This window comes from Polypterus senegalus, chromosome 8, assembly GCF_016835505.1.
Source record: "Polypterus senegalus isolate Bchr_013 chromosome 8, ASM1683550v1, whole genome shotgun sequence".
In the NCBI taxonomy this organism is placed as follows: Eukaryota; Metazoa; Chordata; class Cladistia; order Polypteriformes; family Polypteridae; genus Polypterus; species Polypterus senegalus.
The window spans coordinates 155,799,211-155,806,505 of NC_053161.1; the positions used below are offsets into that span (position 1 = coordinate 155,799,211).

A 7,295-nucleotide genomic window follows, 5' to 3' on the forward strand; every position below is an offset into this window, starting at 1 on the left:
GCAAGTTTATGAAAAGTAATGGTCTCTTCTTTGTTTCAGAACTACCCAGCACACCACCTCTGCCTTTGCTGTCATCACCAGCAAGTACTCGCACTGGACCAGTGAAAACTGATGGAAGGGAGTTTGTCCTTAACCACAGAGGCTGGACATCCCAGATGAAGGAAGCCATTGACAACCTGATTGATAAGTATCATGGCCAGAAAGACCTGCTAAAACTTGTGGACCACGATTATGCTGCCATGGTGCAGAAGTTTTGTAGAGACCCAAACACTATGCTCCATCCAACAACAAGGGTCCATATTGACAGATACATGAAGTATCTGGCCAAAATGAAGAACGCTAGCTCTTCTTTGAACACGAGCCAGGAAAAATTAATAGAGACACAAAGATTGTGGCACAGTTTGACTGGTGGTACTCATATTGCCCATGTGCCAGTTGTGACTATGTCCCCAGTCATTATTCACCCCCCTTCACCTTCTCCTGCCATTCCACTGTCACAGTATTCAATTGAGAGAATTGTGCATGAAATCCTAGAGAAATAACAACAACAACAGCACCATCCGCCCCCAATACACAAGAAAAGGACAAAATCCTGTCTTTCATGTGGTCAGCCAAAATCAAGATATGAAAATGATGGCTCTTCAGTTCATTTTTTTTTACCAGCAAGGCCCTGTTCGTTATTTCTATTGTTCTCATAAAGTTTTTAAAACGTATGGATCAGAGGGACTGACTGATCCGAAAATGCAATTTAAAGATTTTGCAGAAACTGAGTTCTTTCAGTGGGAACTAGATGCCACAAGGAAGAGAGTAGAAGAGAAAGGACAACCAAAATGGAAAACGCCTGATCCGCAGCCTCGGGGTCGCATCCGTCGATTTTGCCAGTTGCAGCTCAAGCAGGGTCCTAACAGCCCTCATATACATGTGGCATTTCCAGGACACCCTGGCAAATACATTTACTGCCCAGCCAATGTCTTTTCCCTTTATAAGGATAAGGGGATGGGAAGGGAGATGACTAGGAAAGAATTCCAAACATCAGTTTTTAATGAAACAGAGAGGAGGAGATGGGAGGAGGAAAAGAGGGAAATAAAAAAACAGAAATAGTTTATCGAATAATTGGGAAAATACACTGACTTTCTTTGTTGTGCCTCTTTGGTTCTCCTGAGTCTCTCTGTATAATTGTGAGGAACATTTATAGGATTGTGGTTTAGCAAAGAGCTGAAAGTTTACCAGTTGTGTGAAATTTGTGAAAGACTTGTGATCTGCCTAAAGCTAAATATGGTTCAATAATTATGTACATATGTTTTTTTTCTGTTGTTGAAATATTTGGCTTAACTTTTTGTGTGAGACATTTTTTCATTATTAAAGTAAAAAATCATTACTTTGGTTCAAAAAATGTCCTGTATGTTTCAGGGTGAGATTTCACCACAGTCTTAAGCACCTTACACATTAAACAATATGTTAAACAAAAACCTCCATTGTTGTTGTCTGGAAATTAAAATTCACAATGTACAGTTGAACTCTGCATCAAGTATTTCATTTTTATGTTTTATTCTTATTTAATCCAAAGCATTTTGAAGAAAGAACACACACCCACATAACGGGCATTTACCTCGCTTGGGAATCGAACTCGGGTCTCTAAGGCAGGACAGGCCTGCTGCTCTGTGATTGGCTGAGCAGTCTGTGTCAACTATGCGTGACTAGGTTGGGATACTTACCACTATACTAACGAGGAACGCTGCGAACGCCTCTACCGCTATGGGCGCCCACACGTCGAAAGTTCCCACCCTTCCCAGCCTTGCTGCTGTCTAGCATGCGATTGTGAACTGTTGCTCAATCTTCTTTTATCAGTTAATTAACTCATTGATTAACTAGCTAATTAATTAGACCGCAGCAGATGGTCGCTTTGTTTCCGACTAGAGCAATCCAGAGCCACCTGCTTTCATTTCCTGCTTCTACCACTAAGAGATCTGTGGCGCTCTTGACTGCACTTTGGTGCATATCTCAGCCACCGGTCACAGGCGGAGATCCCTGCTCTGGCAGGAAGCCTCTGGCACCGTTATCACCTCCTGACCTGAGCGTGTGCGATTCACTTCAGCCCTTCCCTTAGGCTTCGCGACCTCACCTCACACAAAACCGTGGTTGGGAACAATCTGTGCGTCGGGGTTTCCCAGCTGGGTACGACCCCCTTTCTCAACGTCGTCCGACAGCTCACTCGCCGTCTCTGTGGTGCAATCGGTTAGCGTGTTTGGCTGTTAACTGAAAGGTTGGTGGTTCGAGCCCACCCAGGGACGGGCTGACTTTTGTCAGGGCGCGAGGAGATTACAGGGTCGTTCACCCTGCTTAGCACCGGGCAGGCAAACTAACCTTCTGGCTCGGTCAAGGAATCTATGACGATTTTTCTGCAGTGTCCGACGCATTTGCTTGCTGCCTCCTTTCCGCGCTACCTTGGCTAACAGTCCTCATCATGCCGCCAGACAAACAAGTAGCGTCGAGCAGCTTGCTAAAGAGTGGCCCGGGCAGCCCTGCCCTCCAAGAAAGCAAGCTGTATGTGACCAGGCCGACTCTCAGATCTGCAATGCCTGCCTCTACGACTCATGCTTGAAACGATGGCCTAGTCGTGCGACAGATGCGAACAATATACTGTATGTAGATCTTTTGCGTGTACGTACTACTTTTGTCTGTTGTTTTTTTTTTTCCGACTTGGGTGTGCCATAATGAGCGTGACCACGACGTGATTTGAACACGCAGCCTTCTGATCTGGAGTCAGACGCGTTACCCTTGCGCCACGAGGTCTGATGCTCCCATCTTTGCTGGGTGAGATTGTGGCACGGCACTGGGGATTGGCTGCTCATCGGCGTTGTGACCAAAAGGTACGGTAGGCCTCCCCGTCGGGGAGTTGAACCCCGGTCACCCGCGTGACAGGCGGGGATATTTACCACTATACTAACGAGGAACGATGCAAATGTCTCTACCATTATGGACGCCCACATGTCGAAAGTTCCCACCCTTCCCAGCCTTGCTGCTGTCTAGCATGCGATTGTGAACTGTTGCTCAATCTTCTTTTATCAGTTAATTAATTAATTGATTAACTAGGTAATTAATTAGACTATCTGACAGTGTTAACTACTGACCCCACATGAGTGCAGTCTTTAGCTGGGGCCAGCTTCGAGGTGCAGCTACTTAGCAGACGGTTGCTTTGTTTCCGACTAGAGCAATCCAGAGCCACCTGCTTTCATTTCCTGCTTCTACCACTAAGAGATCTGTGGCGCTGTTGACCCCAACGTGATTTGAACACGCAGCCTTCTGATCTGGAGTCAGACGCGCTACCGTTGCGCCACGAGGTCTGTTGCTCTCCTCTTTGCTGAGTGAGATTGTGGCATGGCACTGGGGATTGGCTGCTCATTGGTGTGGTTTCCATCCTTTAAAGGATACCGCGAAGGTGAAGACACCGTTTAGCACCCTTAGCGGACATTGGCACTATCATGTTCTTCCATTTGGGTTACACGGGGCTCCTGCGACCTTTCAGCGTGTGCTGGACAAAGTGCTCTGACCCCATAATGTGTATAGTGCTACCTATCTGGATGACGTTGTCATCTATTCCAGCACATGGAAGGAAAACATACAGTAGGTCACAGAGTTATTGTGGGCACTAGGAGAACTTTGATTGAAAGAGGCTAAGTATTTGGGCTACCTGGTAGGTCGGTGTACCTTGAAAGCACAGTTTACAAAAATAGATGCAATTTTAAAATGGCCCGGTCTGTGAACCAAGCAGCAAGTACAAGCATTTCTAGGATTGGCCTGGTAATACCGTCGGTTCATAGCTCGGTTTTTGGAGAGAGCAGCGCCCTTGACTAATCTGACAAAGAAGAGGGCCCCTAATCATGTGGTATGGACTGATATGATGGACATTGCATTCTGTGACTTAAAACAGGCTCTTATTTCAGCACCAATATTGAAAGCTCCTAATTTTCTTCTCCCTTTAATTATCCAGACGGATGCGTCGGACACAGACCTGGGGGCCGTGCTGAGCCAAAGCGTCGATGGTGTTGAACACCCCGTTCATGTAGCTGAGCCGAAAACTGTTGGATCAGGAGAGCAGGATGCAGCGATGGAGATGGAAGCTCTTGTGATTAAATGGCCGATTATGCAGTTAAGGTACTACCTCTTGGGCACCTCAAAAGACATCTCAACGGGCTTTCTGTTCCTCCGACAGGACACAGAATCCATTACATTCATGATGTTACATCTCTCTGAACAATTTAAATACTAAGATGTATACTTGATATAATTTTCATGATAATAGGAATTAAAGCATGTTATTAAATATGGAAACATGGTGGCACACTGATAGTGACAACAACAACAACATTTACTTATATAGCACATTTTCATACAAAAATGTAGCTGAAAGTGCTTTACATAATGAAGAATGGAAAAATACAAGACACAGTAAGAAAATAAAATAAGTCAACATTAATTAACATAGAATAAGATTAAGGTCCGATGGCCAGGGTGGACAGAAAAAACAAAAAAACTCCAGACGGCTGGAGAAAAAAATAAAATCTGCAAGGATTCCAGACCATGAGACCGCCCAGTCCCTTCTGGGCTGGTGCCCCTTCCAGAAATTGTTATTACCTCCTGCAAGATGCTTGCTGTGCCGTGCGCGCCGTTCGATGAAATAATTTATTGCAGCAGTACTGTCTCTTTCAAACATACAAACCTACAATTCCTGTCCTTTCTTTTCTTTCCCTTTTCTTTCTCCAAGTACCCAATCGCCACACAGTCAGCTCTGTAATAGATGTCAAGTCACCTGTAAGCTTAGAACGCCGATTCTTGAAAATTTTTAAGGAACACTGAAATATCTTCGTAGTACATGTTTAATTAATTTATCCATCTATCCATCCAGTGTTATGTCAGTCCTACTAAGAATACAGCGCGAGGCACGAGCAATCCCTGAACAGGGCGCCAGCTCATCACTACCGCTGTCCGCCGTGTCCTCACATGTTTAATTATAAACAGTATAGATTATTTAAATGATGTTAACATTTCATCTGTATTATGTAATAAACATATTTTGCGGCAAATCTAAATCAACTTAGAAACAAGTCGTCATCATCTGTAAATACACGCTCTCTTCTATTGAATTGAATTCCTTTATTGTTATTGTATGGAACAATGAGATTCAATAAGCAAATCTTCCATAAGCTTATTTTCCTATAAAATGATAAAATAACAACAATAATAATAATAGGATAAAAACAGTGAAAAATATACAATATGAAAGCATGAGTGTCTCAGGTTGTGCAATATTACAACTGTAATGCAAGTTTACAGTGAGGCGATTATACTTATAAGTACAAACAATTCTACCGGGAGCACTTGATGGACTGATTGAGTGCATTTATGGCTCTTGGGATGATACTGTTTCTGAACCGTACAGGAAAGGCTTTGAAGCGTTTACCGAATGGGAGAAGTTCAAATAGACTGTGCACATGGTTGAGGAAGTGTGTGCTAAAAGCTGTATCTTGATATTTCTCCCCACTCTTGACACAGTCTGCTGTAGAGCTTTCCAATCACCTGCTGTACAGCTGTGATTCCACACTCAGATACACTGGGATAAAATACTCAGAGTGCTGCACTGATAATAATAACGCTAAAGGGGCTAAGGTATTTGGAATAGTTTGGCCATTTGGTGCACCATTATATGGTTACAGGTTGATTACAATCAGTTGTCTTAAACGAATAAATGATATGCGCTTAATTTCAGTGTATTTGATAAAGCCGCTTCAGAGATGTGAATCTAAAAAATAAAGGGAAACCACACAGGAACAGTAGCACTGCTTTGACACTGGGTGCTGCCAGTAAGCAAAACCGAGTGGAGAACTTGCGTATGACAGGGACTGAATTGGCGTGAAAATGTGCGTGGCTTTATGTCAAGTTTAGTTTTTATACATTGCGATGTGAGCAAGGAAACAGGTGTATGCAACATTTTTGTGCGTACGCACCAATTATACATGAAGCCCTAGGACAGTATTTTTTCACTTAAGAAATACAGCAGACGTTAGATCTCTTATAACTTTGCAAGATGCAGAGAAATTAGTTCACACTTTTGTTTTCAGTTGGTTAGACACCTTTTAAAGCACTCCTCTCAGGACGACCCAAAAAAGCCATTAATTGATTGCAACTAGTGCAGAATGCAGCTGCTAGAATTTTAACTAGCAAAAGAAAATCTGACCGATGTCACTACATTGGTTACCCGTGCCATTTAGTTTGGTTTACCAAGCCTTAAATAATCTTGCTCCATCCTATATTTCAGAATACCTTTCACCGCACACTCCAAATCATAACCTTAGATCTTCAAATGAGTGTCTGCTTATAATTCCAGGAGCTAAACTTGACTGTTAAAATGTCACACATTCTTGGGGGTTAATGCACCCCTGGATGCCAAATACTTTTTTGCTGCACTTTTTAAGCAAATGTCACAATTCACAAAGAAAAAGTGAAATTTTAATAGAACACATTTTTTTTCACAATTACTGCAACACTGATCATTTTCCACACTGTTAATGAACTGTAAAAACTATTGAAAAACTACTGGAACAATATGTACAAGGTGCAGCTGACGCCATTGACGAAATTCTTTTTTTTTTATTAATTTTATTACAATCCATACAAAGCAATCAAGTTTTTACAAAAAGAAAAATTGAGACAAGAACAGATCGATCCCCACCCCTGAGAGAGAGAGCAAGCCAAATGACGTTAAATGTAAGGCTTGTAATACCTAAATTAATAAATTCTCTGTGCTTTATGAACTTATTTTAAAATATTACTGATTAGATCCTGCCATGGTTTGATAAAAGTCTGTACGGATCCTCTAACTGAGTATTTGATTTTTTCCAACTTCAAAAAATATAACACATCGGTTTCCCACTGACTTAAAAGAGGAGGAGACACTGATTCTGAGTTTTTGATGTCATTTTATAGTCTTAACTGGAAGTGAGACAGCTTCGGTCTTAATTTCCTATTTCCCCTAGAGTTGTTGCCATGCAGCTTATTATTACATTGGTAGTTATAATTATAAAGATTGAGAGGATATTTTAGGTATAGATCAGGCCTGCTCTCTTTCTCTCCCCCCTTACTTTTTGCCTCCCCAAGTGAGGCTAAAACCCACTTCACACAGTCCCAGTCATCTGATATACCCAGAGACAGAGCACGTCCAAAGCAAAACAAGCCCCAATGCAGCGGCACTTTAGGGTTAAAAGACAGAGATATCTCTTACCAATATAGTCTTAAAA

At 42.4% G+C, this 7,295-nt stretch overlaps 4 non-coding genes across 4 annotated transcripts; 1 reads left to right on the forward strand and 3 right to left on the reverse strand.

The window, feature by feature from the left end:
* Positions 1–2,217: 2,217 nt before the first annotated feature.
* On the forward strand, positions 2,218–2,291 carry trnan-guu. The gene has a single exon. It is a non-coding gene; the product is annotated as a tRNA-Asn (tRNA).
* A 430-nt stretch (positions 2,292–2,721) lies between these two features.
* On the reverse strand, positions 2,722–2,793 carry trnaw-cca. Its single transcript has one exon. It is a non-coding gene; the product is annotated as a tRNA-Trp (tRNA).
* Positions 2,794–2,881: 88 nt separating this feature from the next.
* trnad-guc lies at positions 2,882–2,953 on the reverse strand. Its single transcript has one exon. It is a non-coding gene; the product is annotated as a tRNA-Asp (tRNA).
* Positions 2,954–3,272: 319 nt separating this feature from the next.
* trnaw-cca lies at positions 3,273–3,344 on the reverse strand. The gene has a single exon. It is a non-coding gene; the product is annotated as a tRNA-Trp (tRNA).
* Between the last annotated feature and the right edge of the window lie 3,951 nt (positions 3,345–7,295).